At 44.8% G+C, this 24,118-nt stretch overlaps 1 long non-coding RNA gene across 1 annotated transcript; it reads right to left on the reverse strand.

The window, feature by feature from the left end:
- Positions 1-1,518: 1,518 nt before the first annotated feature.
- LOC308067044 lies at positions 1,519-23,116 on the reverse strand. Its single transcript, XR_013929422.1, has 2 exons — positions 16,226-23,116; positions 1,519-16,190 (listed from the first exon to the last, which is right to left on the reverse strand). It is a non-coding gene; the product is annotated as an uncharacterized lncRNA (long non-coding RNA).
- Positions 23,117-24,118: the final 1,002 nt, after the last annotated feature.

Here is a 24,118-nt window from a genome sequence, read left to right on the forward strand (position 1 = left end):
GGGAAAATACGACAGATCGTTACTATTACTTAGGAGGTGGCTTAATTACATTTTTGACTGAATGTTTGAAGTTGGATGGCATGGTGCATTCTTCAGCAGCTCATAAAAGGTTGCAGTTTCTCCTACAAATTCATGGATTTGGAATGTCTGTCCTATTAGTCCAAGGAGGGAAATAATTTATTATTCTGTAAAGTGTTTTTAAGGCAATGGAGAGCTTCAAAAAAGAATAGATCTCTTTCACCTACAGGGCAAAAAGAATTGAATATGGCCAGTGTTTCCTTGTTCAAAGTATCAAATTATTCCTTGACATACAAACCTGTGTCTCTCTGATATAATTTTTTTTTTAAATCTGTTTTATTAAGAAATAGTGTTTTTCTTTCAAGAACAATTGTGGTGGGAGCAGGGGATCACAGAGGCAAGTGAAGCCATCTTTAAAACAATAGATTCACATTTTCTTTGAAAAATGAGAAGGAAGAGAGATGTGTGGCCACAGGAAGGGTTTTGGTCACTACTGGTCATAACAGCAAGAAATGGCGCTGCTGAGAGGCTGACTCTCTGGGGACTTTATTTCTACCTCCCCCTGTACAAAGCAACAGTTACTTTTGACACACGAAAAGCCTTTTTATTTGTTATTTGTATAAAAGACCTTGAATGTTTGTTAAATGTTAAATGTAAATTTGTTGATTAGAATATGCACTGAGTACAAAACTTTTGGTAAAGTCATTCCTGAGATGGAGACACTTTGACACTGAGGATATGGATAAGGTATCAGTGAACGTGATTTTTTCTCAATGTGATTTTTAGAAAATATTTGTAGGATAGGAATAAAGAAATTGTGTTACTACAAATGGATTAGCTGACTAGTGGAATAAGGTATCCCAACAGTACTGTGAAATAGCAGTAAATGAATATGTAAATTTGATAATTTGTTTTATAGAAGAAATTTATTTGGAAGGTTTTCCAAAGGCTTTCTTGCTCTGTTCTGTCAGACCAAAGAGACCGTGAGTATGAAATGTTTAACAAAACGTTGGGAAAGCTTTGCTTTGTGCTAGTTCTTCTTCTTAATAGTAATAAAGTGCATCAGCTCCATGTTTTGCTTTCTGCCTACAATGCTTTTGCTTTCCTCATTTTAGTATGGTTCATTATAGCTTGCTTAGAAAAAATAACAAGGGTTAACTTATTTTTCCCATTCTCAGTCTAACCTTAATATCAGGAATAGCGTGGATTTCTAGTCTCTCCGTCACCAGGAGTTGCATCCTACAGCAAAAGGCTCATTATCACTCACTGTGGCAATGAATTCGTGCACTGAACAGAAATTTCTCAGCTGTTGAAGAATGTATTAAATGCTCCCAATATACATTCTAGCAAGTTAATTAGTATATATATGCATGTATGTGTATAAAAATGTTAACTTATAAATAAATCTCCCCTCTATGAGTCTTTATGCCACAGTAAATTAACCCCAGAAGCCCAGGTTTATATTACTTTATAGAATATGGGGGGGTGGGGTGGGTGGGGTGTGTTTCTGCCAAAGGAATTACAGGAGGGTTGATGCTACCCTTGAGTCCTGGGCTCAGTGAAATCAGGGATTATTGAGCCTGCAGTTCACATGAGCTTCTCAGAAGTTGAGAGTAAAAGATAAAACTGAAGTTAACAACGAGCAGCAGGGTAAAAAGAGGCAGGAGTCTGCAGCTGTGCAAAACCCCTGAGCTAGACTTGACCTCCTTTATTTGTAGCCCACCGCTCACATTAATTCAGCTCCTCTGCCTAAGAACACCAGTCTGCTGATGGGACACTCCTGGTTCCCTTGGATGACCAGACCAAACTAACAGCTATAGCAGGATTCTCCCACCTGCAGCCGGGCAGGAGATCAAGAGCTCTCAGCCTTAGATAGAACTGACACCACTCTGTCTATCCATATCTGGCATTTCAGTATCTGCATCATCTTTCTAGTCTACTTACGGAAGAAGAAAGCTACAGCACATTTAGGCTGTGCCTACAGTATGAAATCCAGGAGGGGTCCCCACGTCCTGCTGTTGCTCCTGGCTCCCTCTGAACCCTTGTTTCAGGACCAGGCCACCTCTACAGAGTCGATGCACTCTTAATTCTGATTTCAGCTACCCAGCTTGGGTTGACATCTTAGTAAAAATAAGACAGTCTGTACTTCAGAAGTAAAGCTCATTCTTCTGACTCAGTTCCGTCTTGGAGCTTCTTGTGACTCTCAGACACCTGAAGTCAGCTCCTCCTCTCTAATAATGGGTAAAGTAGAACAGATTTCATAGCTTATTTTTTCCCTTTCCCTGGGTCTATTGAAACCTCAGTTTTTCAGAAAGTGGAGTGTAAATCAGCGAGCCTTTTCCTTATAATTATCACCAATGGCTGTACATTGTGATTTGCAGAGCAGAAAGCAGACTTTATCTTTCCTGTAGTTTGATCCCCTCTCCCTTGCACACTGCTGCCTGCAGGAGATTCAGAGGGCAGCGAGGCTGTGAAAACTGTGTGGGATGAAACCCTAAACAGGAAAGAATCTGATGTGCAAAAAGCCTTTTGTCAGCTGAAAATTGCACTTGTAAAAAACCCAGAAACCCCAAAGCTTTTGGTTAAAGAGCAACATCTTTAGCTCTAATTTATACTGACATCACAATAGAGCTATTGCTCAGGCTCTGTCTCCTCTCGCCCCATCACAGCAAGGGTGTTATTAAGTGATAAATCAATTTCTACAAGGCAAACTGGAGATTAAGTCTTTATACAACATTCATTTGCAATTGAAAGCAAATAGAAATACCCTGGGACAAGGGCTTGGTGACCCTTTTCAAGGGCTAAGCTTGAATAAAGGCCCTGCACGGCAGCAATCAGTATTACAAGTCCAGAGTCAGAATCTGGCCCGCTAATGATTGCTTCTTTAAATTAATAAAGCCTCTGAATAAATAATTTGGGTTTAAATGGTCACTGCTGGCAGAAATGTTGTTCAGATCTGATGTCAGGTCTCAGTGCCTAAATAGGCAAACCAGTTCAGACCAGGATCTGTCCTCCCTCAGATCCTGTGCCAGGCGATAACTCACAAGAAGGTGCAGGGAAGCCCAGCAAGGAGTAGATTCATAACTGACCTGCTCACAAGTGACTCCTTCTCCAGGTATGGCACAAGCTCTCCGCCACGTGAGGTAAGAGCATCTCCCTTTATGCTGTCACTGCGGTGTTTTCATCCTCTCCTGCATCCAGGGAAAGCTGGAGTGGAAAACTCACCACAGCCATTTACGGTGCCAGTAACGAAACCCAAATGGAAAGAGCCGCCCATCCCAGCTGCTGCTCACCAACTGGCGGCGCTGAACGCCGAATGGTGGCACAGAGAAGCAATGGGAAAACCACAACTTTTTCCTGGCAACAGGTCTTTGAAAGGGCTTCCACAACCACCCGCTCCGAGGTGGTATCGAGCGCCCAGGCAGCAAACACAGATGGGAACACCTGTGAGCCGGGGGACGGCAGAAAGCACGGCCTAATGGAAACGCAATTACTCAGAAGATCAAGGTGAGCTTTTGAGGAGATGTCTACTTTCTTCTCCCTGCCAATATCCCTTCAGCAGTGCTGGAGGAAGTGGTGACAGCCTAACATCTCTTTTTTTCACTTGGCATAAAGCCAGCTGCTCAAAAGATGTGATTACACATCTCCTTTGGCTCCTGTTTGCTCGAATGAAGAACTTTGGTAGCATTTATCACCTTACCAGTTGTGCTTTCCTCTGGTTCAATGACCTCTGTAGCATCTCACCCATCTTTGAAATGAAGGATACACATTTTCAACAGTTGCAGTTCAGAGATGACCTTTGGGTCAGCTTTAGCTCTAGGTTTAATATTAGCATCTTCCACTGAGCCAGGTGAGTTTTTCTTTTTGTTTGTTTTGTGTTTTGGTTTTTTTCCAAGGAAGCGCTGGTCTGACTTTGGCTTTGGTAGCTGTATGACAGTACGAAAGCAGGAGAAAGAACTGTCACAGTATAGAAGAATGAAACTGTTTAGTTTCAGAGGGATTAATGGCTTGCAGGTAAAATAATTTCAGAAGCCATCAGAGGAGAGAGGAGATCCTGCCTTTCCACCTCTCCTTCGGCATGCCCCTTGCAGAAGTACCAGGCTTTTTGCAATCCCAGTCTGCACACTGGAACACGCCAGGGAGGGCTCCCATGAACTTTTCAGCTGGGAGATGCGAGGGGGTGGCGGTCCCTACATGTTGGTGGAAACTTGTGCAGCTGGCACAGAAGATGCGAGTCAAGGGCCTCCAAAAACTGCGGGTGCTCAGCTCCCTGCAGGCTTTCCCCCGCCGTTAATGGGCTCTGTGTGTTTCAGTGGTCTCGTTAACAACGTGGCAGCGATACGCAGTGAGAAAAACAGTGCCACTGCTGCAAATGGCTCTGCTTCAGACCGTTACTATAGATTGCCGCAGCATTACTCCTCTCGCAGCAAATTTCATTTGAGTTCAACCAGAATCCATCAAATATTCAAATACAGACAGATATGCAGCTGCAGTGGAAGGTTGTTTGCTGGCAGCGAGTCAAGGCTTTCAAAGGTTTTCATGGTTTTTCAATCATTCCCTCCATCCCTGAGGTGTTAGTTTATTGCTAACTACCAGGAGGGAAGGCACATCTTAGCAATGAAAGGGGAAGGAAAAGGGAGCAAACCTCTAAACCACAGCTAAGCAATATGCAATGCATTTTGTCCCCAGAAAACTGGTTTTGGTGTTTCTGCTTTCTTTAAAGCTGGTTATATTGTAATTTGAAGGAAAAAGGATGCCATACCCTAGAGTCCTGTGGCTGGTGCATTTGATCTCCTTTCATCTCACGTCATACAGATTATAGTTTAAAATAAAGTTTTTACTGGCCTTCAGCACTTCATAAAAACACACAAACCTTGAGAAAAATCTCTTTCCTTCCTTCAGACCTTTGTTATTTGCCTATCTTCCCACTTACCTCAGAGCGGCTCTTGCTGGGCATATCACCAGCACAGACGAGACTTATTCTCAGGGACAAAAAAGAGTAATAAAGCTCTAAAAGAGACCAAAATGACACGGAATCCCTATGAAATCCAAGGCACTCTTGCACATTTTCAGGGCACACTGTCAGTACAAATGCCAGGTTACTGCATCCTGGTTACATACCATCCGATGGACCTTCTGGATAGATGAACACAAAGGAGATGGTGAGAGCCTGGCAGGCTCGTGTGCTGGGACCCAGCTGAGGTTGGGTCCCCCGTGAGGAGCAGGCAGATGGGGCTTCTGCTGCCCTAGGAGCCTACAGCCCCACTGGGCAGCGAAGGCTGGCAGAAAAAGCAGCAGCATCCCCGCTGCTCACCCGGGAACGGCAGCACAGCAAAACTCAGGGCCACATTCCGGCCAGCTCCTGCAATAGTCACACTGCACGCAAGATGTGTCCAACTTAGATATCTGTGTCCAACAGCTTCTTCCCCATGAGAACAGGGGTGGGTAGCCTCAGAAAGTAGGTGACCTGAAACCACCGAGCTCCCACTCCTGGATTCAGGGCACGGTTATTCACACCTCTAATTCAGCAGCAAAACCAGGTTGAGAAGTTGTACCGCGGCTGTTGGTTCCTAATCTCACACCACCATCTACCACCCCCTCCGCTGTGCCATCAGGGCAGAGTGGTGACGTGCCTCTTAAACTGCCTTTCCCTTCAAACCATATCTCACATAGCCACTAACCCAGGCATCATGCAACAGCAACATCGAAGCCTCAGAAAGGCTGTCCTGGGGCTGTGCAGGCTGCGGCACAAATTGTCTAGCAAGTACCTTGTAGGGCAAACCACCGGCATCATCTCTGCTCATTGCAAAGTCCTTTATCAGAGATCCAGTCTCCCCCATTCATGTAACACAGTAATTTGTTAACCAACAGGTAGAAAATGGTAAATAAAGAGCACGCAAAGAGGGGAAGAGAGATACGGAGAACAAAGGCATCTGAACACAGACCGCTGTTGCTGGAAATAGTAATGCGATAGCATCCTAGCATACAGGAGTTTTAAGTTTTATATCTTTGTGTTGGAAAATTTGTTGCACAAAAGGCAACAAAGAGAATTCAAAGCAGTTTTGTCCCCATTCCCTTCATGATTGGAATCTGTTTCTTTTGCAAATAAACCATGTTTTTTCCCAGCTCATCCCTCTCTGAATGAGGGAGCAGGCAGAAACAAATTAATCATGCTTACGCTGCCTATTTGGCGATTGCTCATTGCTCTAAGCTCCTTTGTGATCTCTCTCAAAACGTTTTCATCTACTTGTCTAGGGAGAAACTTTCCTCCAGACAGTAATGCATAATACAGGACATAACAGCAAATTTAGTCTTGTCCAAAAAGAAAAAAAAAAAAAAAAAAAAAAAAAGATCCAAGGTGGATTTGGTGTCCTATTTGAATTCCCATTTGCTTACCTAAACAATAATGCTGCTATCCCCACTGTGAAAGGAAAGTCAATACGTTGCACATAATGATGTTTTTCTGTAGTCTGTCTATTCTCTGCATTCTAATTTTCGGTGTTAACTTCCAGGCACATCTAATGTTTCATAAGAGGCAATGATCCATCTCAAATTCCTTGGGACATGTCTCATTTTCTAAAAGATGTGTGTTGTTTACTGCTGGCTGAGGAAAAAAAAAAATCTTCTTTCTTGCTGTTGGTCTTTATATCCCAGACTTCATGTCTTTTTAAGTCTTGATGGAGAAAATAGAAAAGGTGTTGACCCTCATTTGATAGAATTTCTACCCAATGTTTTTTTCTCTCACTGATTTCTTAGGGTTGATCCTACAACCTGCAAGGGACATTTTCAAATTAAGGACAATATTTTCATAATTGTAGCATTCAGATTGATGCTTGGGATCTTGTCTGTGTTTAGTGACTGTGCTTATCTAGTTTGCCATCTTTGTCTCAGTCCTGCAGAAGGGCCCGTGTGCCTGAGAGCTGGCTGTGTTTTTACTGTTCCTCTGTTGTACTGCAACTGGTCTGCTTGGATAATTTAATGAAATGTATCATTTCTGCCTCTGCATCTTCCCTCGCTCCTTTTCTGGGCAACATTTCAGATTCCTGATAATTATACAATGAATGCCCTTGGGCTTTCTGGGCTCCTTTTTCCAGTTAAAGTCTTGCACTGATATAAAAGCATCCCTTTACCCAGGGACAGATCTTGACCTTCCCCGAAGTAAGTGGAAGTGGAGTTTGCAGATAATATCTTCCCTGTGTTCTGGTGGAAATGAAACCTTGACACCGTCTCACTTGTCCCAGCTGAGCCTGCACAGACTTTTCCACTTATTCCCAGCCCCTAGGGAACAGATGCTGGTTGTGCCCATCAGTAAAGAATACAACATCACAGAAAAACCTGCCAATATTCCAGGGAATGCTAATGCCAGGAGGGCCTGAGCTCTTCTATTTCGTTTGGCATGGCCATCAGAGCAGTACAAAGGGGCAGACAACAGGACTTTAACCTCATGCTCTGACATGGGGCTTTGTGTCTAACTACTCCCTGATACAAGGCAATGAACACATCCAGAGGAAAATTCTTCCCCTCTGGGAATTATTGATGGAAATATTGCAATGGACTTGTCTTAGAGGATAGGGGGACTAAATGTCAGGGACATTCAGACAGGCAAGGAAGGTTTCAGGAGGTCCCTGAGTCCTAGACAAAGCATATCCATGTGGGATTCCTAGTGTGGTGTGCTGCTCAGAAAGAAAAGAAAGCCACTGCAGCACGCCAGCTTCGCCGCTCCGTGCCATCACACGTTCCAGAGAACAACTCTAGACACCCACAGTAATGCTCAGGCATCAAAGTCAAATAAGTACCAGCTTTATGGAGGATTTTATGTATTGATTTGTAAATAGACAAACCAATTTCACCTGACTCCCTTAGGACATTATTGATATTTTCTGCTGTAAAATCTTCCCTTCTATTGTGAATATTTATCAAGGACAAGGCAACGAAATGACAGGATTCGTGTTTTGTAAGGGTAGTTCTGGAATGAACCGTCAAGGCTTTTTTTTCCTATTTCCCTTGATCCAGTTAAGTCTTAAACAGATACTATATAACAATGAGTAGAACTCTTTTACTCATTCTTTATTGATTCAGTTAAATTTGGGATTGATCCAAAGCTTTGATAGTTATTCAGCCTCTTCTATGAGTCTCTTGGATTTACAGATTCTTAATTATTCATGCAGAAGGTGTGACCTCTCTTAAGAAATCTTTGGATCTTTAACCGTGACTTTCAATAACAGATGGACAATCCTCTGGTGAGGAGGTACACTCTGGTGTAGGAGACCTGAGATGTAGCGATCCAGGGCTCAGCACCACTGTGTGATTCCTCTATGAGCAGGAACCGAAGTTAACTAAATGCAGTAAGACTGATCATTGAGGGTACTCATTTGCTTAAAAAAAAAAAAAAAAAAAAAAAAAAGCAAACAAAAACCTGACAAACACACACACATACCCATGACCTAGAATATGTTAACTGTATAGAAATTTGTTGTGCCTTCCACAGGTACTGATTATTTTGGTCTAAAGGAAAGTAAATCCCGTTGTGGTGCATATGTGCAGATCTATGGACGTACCTAAACAGGCCAAAGCAGTGTCTTGCTGGATATTGAAATACAGCAGGGTGCTTAATTCCCATTGCTGTTGTGTGTGTAGATTAAATCCTAGCCCTTTGTGATCCTGGCACAGAAGATGTTCTAGCTGAGAATGTCCCAAGTGTTTTTACTAATTATCCATTTCCAGAATTTACAATCCCCAAAGCATGAGTCGGGTTCCAAGAAAGCATGATAGTTGAGCTTATTTCTAATGCACCTTCTCCTTCCTAAGCCCTAACATTGAATTCAAGCTTTTCTGTGCATCCTGCTGGCTAAAACCATACTCTCTCTTTTTATCAGTCACTGAGATTTCTATCTTATCACGCATCTGCAGGAGTTTCAGTGCTAAGAAAAACATGAAATATCATACGAGTCAGAGAGTTTCACTGTTTGGCAATGAAGAAAAAAAATTATTTCCATCAATCTCTTCCAGGATGTGGGTTTTGCATTACTATTCCAGGGTATTTCAATTTATAAAAAGATGGGAAAGGCCTTTGTTGAAAGAGATTCACACAGGTTATTCCTGAGTGGTTTGAGATCATACACAATGCAACAGAAATCATCCCAGTGAATGAGCAGGACAGCACCAAGCCCTTGCCAGCAGGGTCCTGCGTGCATAGCCCTGGGTAGCATCCCAGCCTGTTTGACTGGTTCCCCATTACCTGAAACAGCAGTGACTTCGTTACTCTTGCCCTTACATCTCCCGGGCCAAAATCAAATGCCTGTGCAAGAATCCTGAGTAGCCAAACTCCTGAAATCAGAGAAAATCAGAGTTTGCAAGATACAGGCACTCCTTGCTGCCAATGGCTCACAGACATAATAAAAGAAGGCATCATTTTTTATCTCCCTTTGGACAATTAACTAGGACTCTAAGGGGATGGAGAAGTTAAAACCTGAATGCAGATGTTCAGCATGGCACGGGCTGTGCTTTCCTGCTTCAGTATCAGCTGCTTTCTGGTGGGGACAAAAAGTCTCTGCATCTCTTGAAGATCTCCAGCCCCTTGTGCACCAACTCATTAGCTAGCGAGGTTTTAAGAACTGATGTGGGTATTTCAGTAGTGGCAACAGCTTCAGTATTCATCATGACAGCTCTCCTGTTACAGAGCAGTCATCCTGGGGTGCTGGAGGGAAACCACCCTTCACACCTCTGTCAGGTGATGGTGAAGTGTCTGTGCACAAGATCAGGCTGGATCCATGTCCCTGTCGTGACCTGAAAGTGAGAGCCAATTTCCACCAAAACCAGAAGCCAATGCAAAGCCAGGAAATCAAATTCTGTTTTAGGAGAGATTCACAAGCTGAAAGACTTTAAATGTGACATTTTTCATCCACAAAGAGCTGCACTCGTGGTCACTCTGTGCCATCTCTCCACATCAAACATTTTATTGGCTTTACCTTTCCCATGCTTGAAGGGTATTCTAGATCATTAAAATTCAGGTGAAAGCAACCTGAATGAGGGGAAGGTGTGGCAGAGCCAAACTGCCTTCCGCGAGGCAGCCACATCAAAATGCCTACATAACTGACATTTGGAAGTGATTTCTTCAGAATCCCCAAAGCAGCTTAAAAAATAATGATGACCCTCTGTCCTTCTGCTCCATTACCCTCAGCATGCTCTTTCTTTCACATGGATACATGCCATAACACGGGCAAATACCAGGCAAAGTTAGTCTGCAGAAGTGCTATTTAAATCCAGCACTAAGCCATTTCCACATGAGCAGGCTAAGAGGTACAGAGGAATCGCAGATGAGGAGGAAGTTAGTTATCCTGAAACATTAATCGGCACTGCCAGCACAGCTGTTTAACTAGGAAATAATCCACGGGGCCACCGCCGTTGCTCTTGGCTGCCAGTTTGGAGCTCATCAGGTGGAGACAAAAGTAAAGGCGTTGTGTGCAAAACAGCAGATGCACAGTGACTCCCACGTATACTGCCAGGTCAGGATTAAGAGTATTTTGCTTCCCTGCCCTGATGCAGCCTCAGCGGGAAGGGGGCGGCTGCAAGACTGTAATGCTGCCAGCAGCTGCCCCGGGTCGGCTCGCACCGCGCTGCCCCGGGCCAGGGCTCCGCACCAGCGCGGGCACAACACTTTTGCCAAGGAGAAAACCAGTTCGTTGCGGTGCCTGTTGCTGGTTTTGCTGTGAACGCAGCACCCATATTTCAGTCCCTCTGATGGTGTTTGCTGAGAGACAGAAACAGGTCTGGGGTTTATGTAACTTTTGTTTTATTCCCATGAGAGATGAGGGAGTCCTGTTAATCACCGGGATCTGTTTCCAGGGGAGAATGGACACTAAGATGGATAGGTGCTGTCTGCTTCATTTTCAAAGACTGCTTTTTGATGTTCGGTTTTTTTGGTCACCTGTCTAGTAAGCGCAGAGCAACCACCGCAGTCATTACGCTCTAGAGGACATGGCTCTGGGCCACAGTGAGCTGGGCTGGGCTTTGAGCTGGCAACTGAAAATGAAATTTCTGTATGCTATTTACCAGCCCTCTGCATCTCCCCTTCTCCCCCTCCTCCTTCCTCCCTGCCTTGCCCTTCACACAGTGGTGTGAATCTGTCATTGATGGATGATACCCAAACCCAGGTCCTCTCCCTGCCGTCGGTGTGAATGTCAGGCAGATCAGGACTGCTGTGCAGAAAGTGGCCTCAATTTTAAAATGTTTAACAAAAGCAATTCCTCATCCTAGGAAATAATGACTGAAAAGAGAAGGGAAATAGTGGTTTGTTACTGTGGTTTCGGCTCCTTCCTGCTTCCATGGTTCCCGATGCTGGCTCAGCCACCATCCTGTCCTGATGGTTATTGCCAGCTTTTGGGAGCCCAGGGCGGATGGTACGACCACCCTCCACACACACTGCTCCAGCAGGCTCTCCATTTTCTCCATACAGCTCACTTCATCAGCCAGCATGAAGGGAAGAAATGCTATCTCATCAGATGTAGGGGGTCTTCTCTGCAGCCACAGGTTTTCCCAGCCCCAGCCTGGGATGGAGCTGGGTGCCAACAGGGTGCCAGGAGCTCGGTGCAACAGGGTAAATGTCCCTGTTCCAGGGCTGTAAGGGGGACTGGATGTCTAATATTCAAAATCAGGTGGTGAAGGAGGAGAGGATCCCAAAATTGGTAAGAGCAAAATGAGGAGGCAGTAGTGTCTGGAGACAGCAGAAAGAAGTAAAGGGGGGATAATGCCTGCAAAAAAGCAAGGGAGGGAGAACAGGGACATCATGGTGACAGAGGATGGAGGGACAGTGCCCAGAGCCAGGCAGGAAGCAAATGGACTGTTCAGATTACACTTGCTCCTTTTGGCTCGTAATGCAATCGATAATCTTTTTTTAATTGGATTTTTTTCTTTTTTCATCATTTGCCCATACAAACAGCCCTGCTTCTAATCCTCAGAAAGGTAACATTTGGGAATAGTTTGCCAGCCAAAATACTAAGGGTGAGAAATTTAACGGGTTTCAGGATGGAGCTTGCTAAATTTATGAAAGATATTAAGTAGGGGATGGGCCTCTGAGATTCGGTACCCTTGGAGTCCCCTTTGGGCCTGTTTCCTAGGTTCCTATCTCAAAGCACTCTGCAAACATTTAGCCTGTAAGCCTCAACAACTGGCAAGCTGATATTATCACTTCTATTTTTTATCTAGGGAACATTAGACACAGAAAAGAGTTGGTCAAAAATATTGTTGCCGATGAATTTAGTGGAATTGCTAACTGCTTAAAGAGAAGTACGTGCTTTAGCGCTCAGGGTCACAGCCCCCCTTGTGCTCACTTAGACCCATTTGTGCCTTACAAATGACACCCTCTTAAGATACCAGCTGGTCCCTTGGCTTCCTAGTTGCTTAATGTGACCTGCCTTTCCACCGCTGCCTTCCACATTCCCAGTCAGATGGCACTGGGCATTTTAATACCTTGGACAGCTAGAGGGGTATAGGAATGCATCACATGTTATTTTTGATAGTTCATGGAAGACTAATGAGACAACAGCTGCCAGACGTCCCTGCTTCCCGCTCCGCACACACGCCGTCCCTCTCACTCCCTTCCCCTCTCAGTGCCCTCAGCAGCAGCGTGCCATGGGCAGCGCTAGCGGTGGTGGGATGCAAAGCGGGCACCTGGCCTGGGGAGCAGAACAGACCTTCACCCAAATGTCTCCGCTCTGCAGTCATAGCATGTCATACAAATGGATTTTGCCAGCTGCTTTGCAGGGTTTGTGTGGCGTTTATCAGGGACAGTATGAGCAAAAGGAGAGAGGGAGAGGGAGCAACCTGCAGAGCCCACAGCCAGTTCTACACTAGTCAGGAGCAAGAAACGATTTGTACAGCCAGAAGCAGCAAACAGTGGTTAGTGATAGCCCCAATGATTTTTTTTCCTTTCCTGCTTATTCTATGGTTTTCATTTTTGGTTGTCATTCCTAGCATCCAATTGTGGAAATACAGTCTGTAACTCCATAAACGTTCAAAGTTCTTCACCTCCTAAGATAATTAAAGCACGCTCTTTGGGAGCGAGCAGACACAGCCCTTCATTTCCACCTTGTAGAGCAGGAACGTCTGTTCAATAAATGTTACTGCTGTAGCAGTAACTGTGGTAGTAACTAAACTGGTACAGGAGCTGACAGAATGGCTGGATCAATATTCTGTCAGGAGGAGAAAGAATTACCATATAGGAAACTCTTTACATGCCCATGAACAATCAACCATAAGATGTTTTTTAAGGACAATAGGTTAGCTGCATGGAAATATTTGTTGCTCAGGGCACATGACCCAAATGATATTATGTAAATGTGTTTCAGCTTCTCAGAACTCTTTTTACTTCTTTTTTCAAAGTGGCACCATGCAAATCAGATTTGCAGGGGTAGCTGGGACCAGATCATCCGCCTGCTCACCAGGCCTGTTTGTTCAGGTCTACTGCTAAAAACAGTGAGTTAATGATGGAGAATTATTTCTGCCAATTTGAAAAGACAGCTGAACTCTGAAAGCTTGAAGGTAAAGTTCCATGTAATTGTTGCAAATATTGATTCAGTCTCACGGCTGCTACCAGACCTCTCTGGCACCAGAGCAGAGAAGAATTACACTGAAACCAGACCACTGTCTGCACAGCACAGAGTTCCACTCTGGGCGAAAATCCAAGAGTTTTGGAGGTGAGCAGTCAGGAGGCGAAGTTTCAGTGCAGCACAGACTCCTCAGAATCCTATTTTGGAAAGTTCTGATAAAGGAAGAACACTCCTCACCTGTAGCTATTTATGCTATGTCACTTGAATCATCTTCTGAAACCTCATCATTATTTGTCAACAGTTCTTCGGCTGAAATAATACATGACTCTTGCGCATCGATCCACTGCCTTGTCCATGGTAAGCCATAAGCATCATGTTAAATTTCCATCATTAAAGTCTCAAACACAATTTACTTCTTGATCTTATGTAGCCAGCCCTGTAAAGCCTCTGTCAATGAAAACTAGCTACTTGCACCCAGAAAAAGCAAAAGGGTAACAACTTATTTAACACCCTCTCAATCTGTCTGCTGAAAGGCCTTTTCTTTTCGTATTTACTGCAGATGAAAGGCGCTAGGACAACCAAACAAACTGTTGGTACTTATCCAAATTGAATGAAATCTTAGGAACTTTCCCTTCTTTTCTTGTGAGCAAATCCTGGCCACAATGAAATAAAAGGCAAAATTCCTGTCACTTAGATGGGGTTTTAGTCATTCAATCCCCATGTTCCCAGCCTTTTTCACATCATGAATTGTTGCTTGTTCAAGACACAGAGGGGCCCCAGCCCGGCGAGGGCGAGGTGGGCTGAATCAAGATGCTCTGCTGAGCCAGCCGTTCTCTGTCCGGCTACCCTGCACTGTCCCTGAGCAAGCAACCAGGGGCTGGGGTGTTTTTTGCAGAAACTACTGGGCCTGAACTAAGTTATCTGCAGGCTGCGAACTCTCAAGGTTGGCAAAACGCTCTGTAAGAGCAGGTCTGCATACCCGTCCTGGGGGCTGGGTCCTGCCTCTTCTCACGCAGCTCACTACAGGGCAGCAAAAACAAACTCACAACCGTCTGTGGAAAAGCATCTTCCTTTCACATACGAATTCTAGTGCTTGTCACAAAATTAAATGAAACAGCCTATAATAATGACCTAATAAATAGTGGTGTACATATCCTTATAGCATTTTATGAGCAGAAATTATTGATTCATTAAAATAACATGTGCATCTCTTGTTTCTCCGCACAGTGCAAGGCGTGAAAGCAGCACCCAGTTGAATATTAATGTATGAATCATTTAAACAGTTTACAGCCTCAGTTCAGATAAACAATTAAGTGCAATCCATGTCTTGTTACATTAAGTGGAATACTTGGGGAGGAAAAAAAGGCAACATTTCCAATCATGACTAGGATTAAATCAGGGGGTATGGGAATAAGATGGGGAAAAAAGTGTTTTGAGAACTTTCTGAGCCAGTCTGTGTCCTCAGCGTCCAGATCCATTGGGTGCACAGAAAGGTGTGTAAATCACTGAAGACAAATAAGTCTCCTCCTGAGACTGCCTGGTGCTGCCCTTGGCCGGGCAGGCTGAAACCAGCACAGGATTTCCTTTTCAAAACATCATTGCCATAGGTCATCCTACCTTCACCACTTGCAGCGAGATATGGAGGAAATGCACCCAGTCTAACCCCAGAGAAGTCTAAAATAAATCCTCTCACCAGGTCTGGGTCAACATTGCTGTCACAACTGATGCTGTTGTCGCAGTAGAGCCTATGGTGCTCCAAAAGCCGTGAGGATGCCATTGCCCTGGGCACTGGACACACAAGGGTTATGTCCTCCTTGACGAAAACTCCAGCCAGGCTTTAAACTATGGGGAAGTGGTTAGAAGTGCCACAGAAAGACCAAGGAGAAATGAAGTTACACCTAACAGCTGTCTGGCGCTTTTTACAGGGAGAGACAGTCACCAGGCACAAGGACAGCCATGGTCCCCATCCCTTGGCTTGTTCCCCCCTCACACCAATTTCCTGGATCCTTCAGTACCTCTCAGTGACAGACTGGAGTCTGACCATCAGCGTCCTTGGTATGGTCATTCCAGCTGCACCAGTGCAAGGTGGCCAGGCGACAGCTATCCTGAGGTGGCTCCCACGGGTGACTAGCAGAGGAAATGTCCAGGAGGCACACGGGTCAGGGAGATTCTGAGAGAACCGTGAGCCAGGAAAGTCCAGGGTAACCCCAGGGAAGGGAACCCAGAAGAGCAATGTCCACCTCTAAATATCTGAGAGCATCCTGCTGTCAGCAGCAGAAAGGCCATCATGTAGAGCGATCTGTGATAAGAAAATAAAGGGCATCCTGCTTTAGAAACTTGATTTGATCTCTTCCCTCAGTGCACAAGTTATGGGCAATTTGGGCATGTACCAGGAGGAAAAACACTCTGACTGGGGACACAAATCCTGCTTTTCCAAGAAGTCCAGCCCCAGCCCTTTATCTGGACAAAGCAGCTTGAAACATCCCTACAAAAATTTAGCCGAATGATAAAGTGTTCTGCCCAAATATAAAGGCACATGCAGCAATGAACTGTGCCGGGAAAGCTTGAGAACAGACTTAGAGCTCAGTGGATGGGATTAGCAAGGGCTGGAATTGCTTTTACAGCCTGGGATTAGCAAGGGCTGGAATTGCTTTTACAGCCTGGGATTAGCAAGGGCTGGAATTGCTTTTACAGCCTGGTTTCTCATTAACCCTGTGGTGCACGCGTGTCTGCAGCTCCTCAGCTGCTTTGCACGAGCAACGCAGGACTGGAGACAGCTTTTGAGATGGTGAGCAAGCCTGTGAAAACACATTCCTTATCAGCAGTGTGAAGGCAGGAAAAGTCAGCCGGTGATTTTCCCAAGATGAAGTATTTGCCCATCTGTCTGGCCACAATCTTCTTTCTTATCCAAACAAGGGTGTGATGTGTCTTCCACTAAAAATGTAGCTGCCTAAAGAGCAAGGTAAAGAATCAACGCTTACGCACACACAGAGATTTGTCCAACAAGCCCTTCTTCAGAGACAATAAAACTTGCCAAGATTTATTTAACATGTTTTCTTTCCTCGTCCCTAGCATACAGCTGTGCCCAGCATTTCAGAGGTCCTTTGAGTGAAAGCCTCTACTATAGTTATTAAAAGTAATTCATTAATTTGATACTGTTATTATGTCCGGGTCTTCAGCATTCTGTGCAAATACTCCCCACCCGTTGGGATGAATATTAGGACATCTGCGTTCTCATCTGCGGGCTGCATCGTGCCACGTCCCAACAACAGTCTCCCTGCATCCACGTGAGCAGACGAGAGCCAATGCAGTGAGAAGTTCTCATTTATTCGCTAACGGAATGTGTTTTTCTGACAGCGAGCAGCTTGCAACAGCCATAGATCACGATTCAGGACTTAGCAAATATTCTTGTAGGCAAGAAACCTTCACAAATGAGAGTGGTTTCATCAAACTCAGAGCAAACACTGAAGTAAACTAGTTCTTTATAATATTTATATTTCATGTGACCTTTTCTAAGAGAGCGTAAGACAAAAAAATAATCTGATTTAGGTGTTGCTGCATCAAAATTTCTCCAGCAGTGTCCAAGACTTCCCAAACGCACATAAGATCTCACTTATGCACTTCAGTGAGTCCATAGGAGTTGCTGTGGCACAAACATGTCTGAGATTTCCATGTGCTCTGGACAGATACTGGACAAACAGAGATTTCATCTCTGTGTCTCCAGTCCACTAATTCCACTAAAGAAAATTGTTAGCTAAAAAAACCCCATCATATCCAGAAATCGAATTTTCACAAGCTTTTGAGGGATTACATAAAAGAAAATAACCTCTTTTCTCCCCCATCCTCAGGGATGTCACCTACAACCCCTCTGGAGAATATACATTCCTAATTGGCTTGATTAATACCAATGAAACCATCCACTCTGAGAAGCAATTACAAACTGATCGCAGGTGTTGCCCCCAGCCTTCTCCAATTAAGGAGGGAGGAACTCAGCTCACACCAAAGTGTTTTTAAGGGTCAGCAAGGTCACCTGCAATCACTTGAGAGCTGTGATCCATGAAGCATTAGTAGGAGGGGAGAGTGCTACAGCAGAAGCCAAGAGAACTGCTGTATTTCAGCTCTGGTGAGTTGCTACTATTCATTTTAAGAAGCTTTTTCCAACAAGTAGTGCTGACTTGGTACTTTTTTTTTTTTTTTTGGTATCATTTGAGGAACTACTTACTACCTTTCTGGATCTGTGCTTTGTATCTGCACAGAGGCAAGAATAAAAAAGCAAAAGGTTTGTTCTTAGCTCAGGGTGGTGCCTGTTAGGGGTTAACTCGGGGATGGTGGTCACTGTGCAGCTGAGAATTTATATGTTGTTACTGGAGTGAGCACTGGTGCTGCTGGATGCCTACAGCAGGGCATCTCGCTGGGATGTGTGCTCCTGCATGCCATAGTGCATCAATGAAGTATTAACAGCAGCTGAAATGAGCATTAGGGTTTTTCCTGTGAATGTGCTGAGGTGTAAACTACATTAGCTCCAACAGAGAGGCGGACAGCTGCTGTACCCTTCCCAGCTGTACCTGACCCCAAACATCCTTCAAATGAAGCAGCAGCAAAAGCTTCACAGTGTTAAGGTCTGAAATTGAGGTAGCATCTCATGCTCTGCCCTAAATATTCCATGGGCTTGGATACAGTATGTTAGGCAGGCTGTTGCTGTGAGGGGTGCTTGTACGTGGGGGACTTAACCTGTAAGACCTTTGGGTATCAAAGGGGGGGCGCGGGGTGGGGAAGGCACAGCTATGACTCCAGGTTAATATAAAGTATAGCTGTTGTGTTGCAGTAACAGCATGGAAAATAGGGTGGCTAGAAACGCCTGCACTCCTCTGAAGTTGCAAGGTAGGGAACGGAACGGCTTTTTTTTTGTGGCACAGTTTTTGTGCCCACCTCTGATGGGATGGGGAAGTAGGATATGGGTACAATACCAGAGAGTGCTTCTAATAGTGCTAGTTTAGGAGTCTTATCCCTGTTTTCAAGCTAGTTTATTTCTTAAACTCATTTTGCTGTGTTTTGATGTTTTCCTTGGAAAGCACCACTCTTCCTGCAGAGAACAAAAATCAGTGTTTAAGATATGCCTTAATGAAATTACTCATTCACTTACTCCGGATACTATTTTTCTGTAACCCATTGGTCACAGGTAGGGTGAAAACCATGTTTCCCTCTACCTCTGTTGTTACCTGTAATAACCCATAGAAGTTGTGTTAACAGATCAAATAACAACCTGCTGTGAAATTTAAGAACCTGGAAGGAGCTATTGATTTGGGTGTGTTGCCTGCAAGTGCTAACAAGCCTGGGACAGATGCCGGCGTGCCTGGTCTCACCCCATGCTGCTGTGGGCTGTTTACCCCTTGCAGAATCAGCCCAACATAGCTGCAGAGAAGGGATGGGTTTGGCCTGGAGATCCAGAGATTGGGAAGGGTTTAGGGGGTTTGTGTTCCCCTGGCTGTCATGCCATCAGGGTGCCGTTCTGGCTGGCTGTCCTTCCAGCTGGCAGGGATGAGCCATGACCTGGTGTTGGGGCCACGTTTTTCCTATCTTCCCCCCACACTGTGATGCTCTGAAGGACTGGGCTTAGATCTCGTGTCGGCACTGGGTGCCTGGAGATACAAGGCATGGAGAAATGCCCTTTTTCACTGTCTTTTATTTTCCCCCTGCCTTCCCTACCCCCAAACCATGCAGGCCTGCTAAATTTCACCTCTTTTCTTCAGTGGAAGAAAGCTCTTAGTTTTCTGTATGGGAACACTCATAGCTCTTATTTGTCAGAAATAATTAAGAAAAATGAGAATGAGTCTCAGCAAAAGGGATAAATCAGTGTAATGGAAAGTACTGAATTTGAGGGGAAAAACAAAGACCTTTGCCAAAGTTATTTATATGCCGTAGCTCTTAAGCATCAATATTTGTTTCCTTTTAAGACGTCACACTTCCCAGGGGACAGGAGGACTTGATCCTTTTGGGGCTGGTTAGTAACTAATGTGCTGGCTGTCAGCTTTCCCAGCAGTGCTGGGCACTTGTGATGGAGAAGACAAAGTGTATAATTGTGGCAAATCTGGACTTGACCAGCTTATCTACCGGGCAGCTCCTTCCCATTATCTTCCTTGGAGACTCGCTTGCTCCCCACGACTGAGCCTTCAGCTCTTACAGAGGTGATCCTGGCAGAGCAGAGATCAGCTCCTGTGCTTTGCCCTACACATGGAGTCAGCATGTAACAGTGCCGAAATAATCAGCTCTGTTACACATCAGGGACAGTGACCCCACTATTCCTCCGAAGTAATAAAATCCAAGGAAGAAGGGTGCAACACGGGTGTACTCTGTCCAGCCCGGTGTTTGTGTTTGGTCACGGGAGCCCTTTCTGAGTGATGTTTTAGGATTTGGACTGGCAGCCTGGTTTAACCCCAACCCATATTTTGGACACCTGTAGCTGTCAGCTCCTCTGTGTTGCTGCCACACATGGAGCTAGTTAGAGGGGGAGGTGATTAGAGTTAGACCTAGTTATCCTGTTAGCCCCTTCCCAGACAGCTTCTGTTACATGCCACCAGCTGTTATAAGTGTGCTCACTGCAGAAAAGGAGCTGAGCATTTCATTACAACCTGCACAGCTCTGTTCAGCAAATTACTGCTAATGAGTCCAAAGCAATAAATAACACCTGCTTCTGCTCTGCAGAGCACCCTGTTAACCTGCCATGCGATGGCCCTGATTCCCCCTACACCAGGAAAATCCTGGATCTGCTTCTCCAAAGACGTGCTGCCCTCAGCAGTTGTCACTTGGGGTGATTAGCTTCCTGACCATGAGAGCCAAGAGTTGTTCTGCTCCATGTGTGCAAGCTCTCAACTGGCCTGCATTGTACCGGAGTCTGGTGGCCTCTTGAGAGGGCATCAAAGGAGACATAAGACAACAGCTCTTCCCTGTTTGCTTAGCTTTTTCCTCTTCCTGAGAGAGTTAAGTTTTGGCAGTGTAAATTCATGTTCCAGTAGGCTACTTTTAAAGCACATGTTGCTTTATCCTTACACCAAGTAAATACAGAAGGGCAAGATAGGGCACTGAAAGAGGATTTATTTGTGCATGCAAGATGGATCTGACAATAGAAAGTATTGACAAAGATTTTTATCTGAGCAACTACCCGACTTGTACAAACAGATCTAGCTATCTCTGCAGAAAAAGGCAGCTAACTTCTAGTGTTGTTGGGGTGGGGGTGGGGAGCGGGCTCAAATCAAATGCGCAGCAAAATAAGAGACTGAGATCTGGGTTATGCAACTCTGAACAGGCTTTTTCTTGATGCTCAGATTTTCAGTCTGACACTAAGTGTTTGAAAGCAGTGTGCACTTTGAACACATAAGGATGTGCAGTAAAAGGTGGAAAGAAGCTAGGACTGCTGCTTTCTGGAGAAAAAACTTTATTTCATGGCTTTCTGGGCATGCATCTCAGCTTGCTGAATAGCTGTGAAGTGAGAAGGCGGCAGCACGAATTTAGATAAAAGTTCTAGACCTTGCTGCTAGATGGGCTGGAGCAGGTCCCAATTGCATGTGCTACCACATTGCGCTTGCTGTTACTGTCTGGGGCAGCTCTTCTGGAGCCCTGGACACTTGCAGGGCCCTGGTCCAGGGGTTCCCTTAGGTGCTAAAAAGACTAGATGGCAAAAACCTGCTGCCTTGACTTTATGCAACAAAACGACTTCCTGGTGCCAGGATGTCCCCATTACTTTTTATACTGTCAGCACAAAGCCAGCCATTCCCTTCTTTCTCCCTTTACTTTTGGCCAAGGTTTGAGATTTTTTTTTCCAAAGGGAGCTAGGCATCAAATCTTTATTACAGTGGCTCTTGGTGCCTAAATGCTTTACCTGATCCTTAGTGCCTGAATACAATATAGTTGTCTTTACACCTTAGTTCTGTCTAAATCCTTTTCCTAGATTGGCCTCACTGCATATCTTGTTCTCCTTCTTCCCTTAACAACTGCCCAGCCAGCTGAGCTGTAATGCTTTTGTCTTGCTGCAAAGGTGCAGAGAGAGATAAAACAAAAGCACTCTAGTGAGACACTGAGAAACCTGGCTGCAAGCAAGGGTCTGTTCTGTTTGCAGTGTATATATCAGCCATGCTTGACAGACCAAGAAAATCGCTCTCTGGCCCGTATAAATATGAATGATGCAAAAGGAAGATTAGATGCAGTAAAACATCCTGGTTGTTTCTCCTGCTGCCTTGTTTACTCCCCTTCATTGGTATTAATAAGTATCCTGTGGAGAGGCTAGAGGTGTTGCTATTACTCTGCAAAAGTATGGAAACAGGTTCAAACAAGAAGAATAAAGGAAGCCCATTCTAAATTCTGATTTACTGTGGCCTTTGGCACATATTTATGATGTGGTGACAATGTGGGTATGCATTTGTTATGCTATCCAGACAGGAACAGATGTGGCCAGAGGTTTAGGGGGTGACTTGATGTTGCATCTAACCAGGACCCTACTACTGAGAAGTGCAGCCATCACCTTTCCCTACCAGCTCTCAGCTTCACCCTCCCCCTGCTTACCTTTCACCCACTCTGGGCAAATTAGGCCAAGAAACTAATCTCCTGGAAGACTTTTTTTTTTTTTCTTCTCCTTCCTGTCAGAGCAGCTCATGGAACTGACTTGTTGAGGCTGAGCGGCTGAGTGCCCTGCAATGCTGAAGAGCCCTGGCAGTGCAGGAACAACTTTTTTTTTTTTTTTTTCCTAGCTTATTCTCATGCTGTGGGATCAGAGGTTTATGGAGGTTGCTCGTAAGTAAGCATAAGGCAAAGGAGCAGGCTGGATTCTCTGGAGTTAGTGGGAGCCGTGAGACTGGGCTCCGGGTGTAGCAATGTGCTTGTCTCCAAGCACAGATGCCCCCTGCTCCCAGCCTTTACCACTCACCCTCCTCCAGCCTGGGAATCTGATGTCCCAAACGTAAGTTTATTCATATATAATTCTTTGCTAGCATTGATGCATCTCCTTGGAAACTTCATTTTGCAGCGGGGGGGAACCCACATTGGAACTCCAAGGGCATGGCTTCAGCATGTCCCCGTGCTGGGGGAGTGGGAGCTGTCGGTGTGATGGACAGGGGAAAGGACGAAGGGGCTGCGAAATGATCCCTGGCCACAAGAGGGTGGCCTAAGGTGGCACTTCTTCTGAAAGGCTTCACACTTTGAGGTTAGAAAAAGCTGTTTATGTGCATTTCCTAATTCCAGCCAGAAGCACAAGTGCTAGAATATAAGAAAAACCGATTTAGCTGCCGTTTTCCTGCTGTGGTTTGCAGATCAAAGCGGTTTAGATAGTTTATTTGGAAAAGTCTTGCATAAGCTTTCAAACTTCCTAGGTGCTTATCAGCATGATGTTAATTCTAGCAGGAATGAAGGATGCTTGAAAGCCTAAACAGTTGGTGAATTGTTCATTATTTCCAGCTTGGCGATGGTGCCTAAGAAGCTGCATTTGTGACTTGCAGAGCTGCAGAAAGTGGGATGCTTTTTTACTTCCACATCTGGAAAAAAAGTAAACACAATAGACTAGTTTACTTTCCCCTTCTTTCTCTCCAATGAATTAAACTTCCCCAAAACAAATCTGTTTCCTTCTCTGCTTTTATTTGGTTATTAGTTTTGTTACCTTAATTTTCAGACCCCATGAGGGAGATTATCTTCATGTGGCAAAACTGAGTTTTTTCACGCTTCTCTTAACTGCAATTAGTGATGACTTCGTTTTGCATTGAACCAACAGCTGAAAAAACCTTTTGATGGGTGCTCTCTTCGAGATAACTGATGTCAATCACATGATTACTATGGGCTTTGTTCCTTGTTCCACAGCAGCAAGCTGCAAACAATATCCTATTGTCACAAGGGGTTTTGTAAAGGATTGGTTGAGTAGAAATGAAGGGAGGGTTTGCATTTTGTATTGAGCTGGTACTTTTTAGTTCATATTTATCCTAGTTTCCTTTCTTATGAAGAACAGCTATCATTATAGCTGATGGAAAAAGCTGCAGAGATCCAGCTTGGCAGAAAGCAGCCTGTAGTTAAATGAAGGTGAGGTGTGTCTGCAGGGAAAAGTTATCTTAGTACCTGGAAATCCTTGCTTCAAAAGGGCTGCAACAGGCAGCTGAGATGTGGCAGGTGTTGTCTAAGGATGCCTCAGGTGAGAGGCAACAGTCCTGGGGGGAAAACATAGGAGTTGGGTGGCCTCTGTGAACTGAACCTAAGTAAAAGATAAATGGGAAGTGCTGGTGGTTGTGAAGAGCCAGTTGCCTTTGTGCACCAAAGGGTAACAAATGTGAGCTGTGATCTCGGATCCTCCGTGGAGCCCTCAAGCAGCTTCACCCCATAATGCTTCTCAGGCTGATTAAGCTCATAGTAGCACTTGGCCAGTAACACAGATTTTTCTGCAGGCTGTTAATTTACCTTCTTATTGCTTTATTTTTTTCCTCTGCTAGCAAGGTGGTTTGATTAGCATGTGATAGCTCCTCTGCTTTGCTATTGAGGGGGACAGTCCTAGGGGGTGCAGGCTTTGAGAAACTGTTCCTTGG

This window comes from Falco punctatus, assembly GCF_963210335.1.
Source record: "Falco punctatus genome assembly, chromosome: 7".
NCBI classification, from domain to species: Eukaryota; Metazoa; Chordata; class Aves; order Falconiformes; family Falconidae; genus Falco; species Falco punctatus.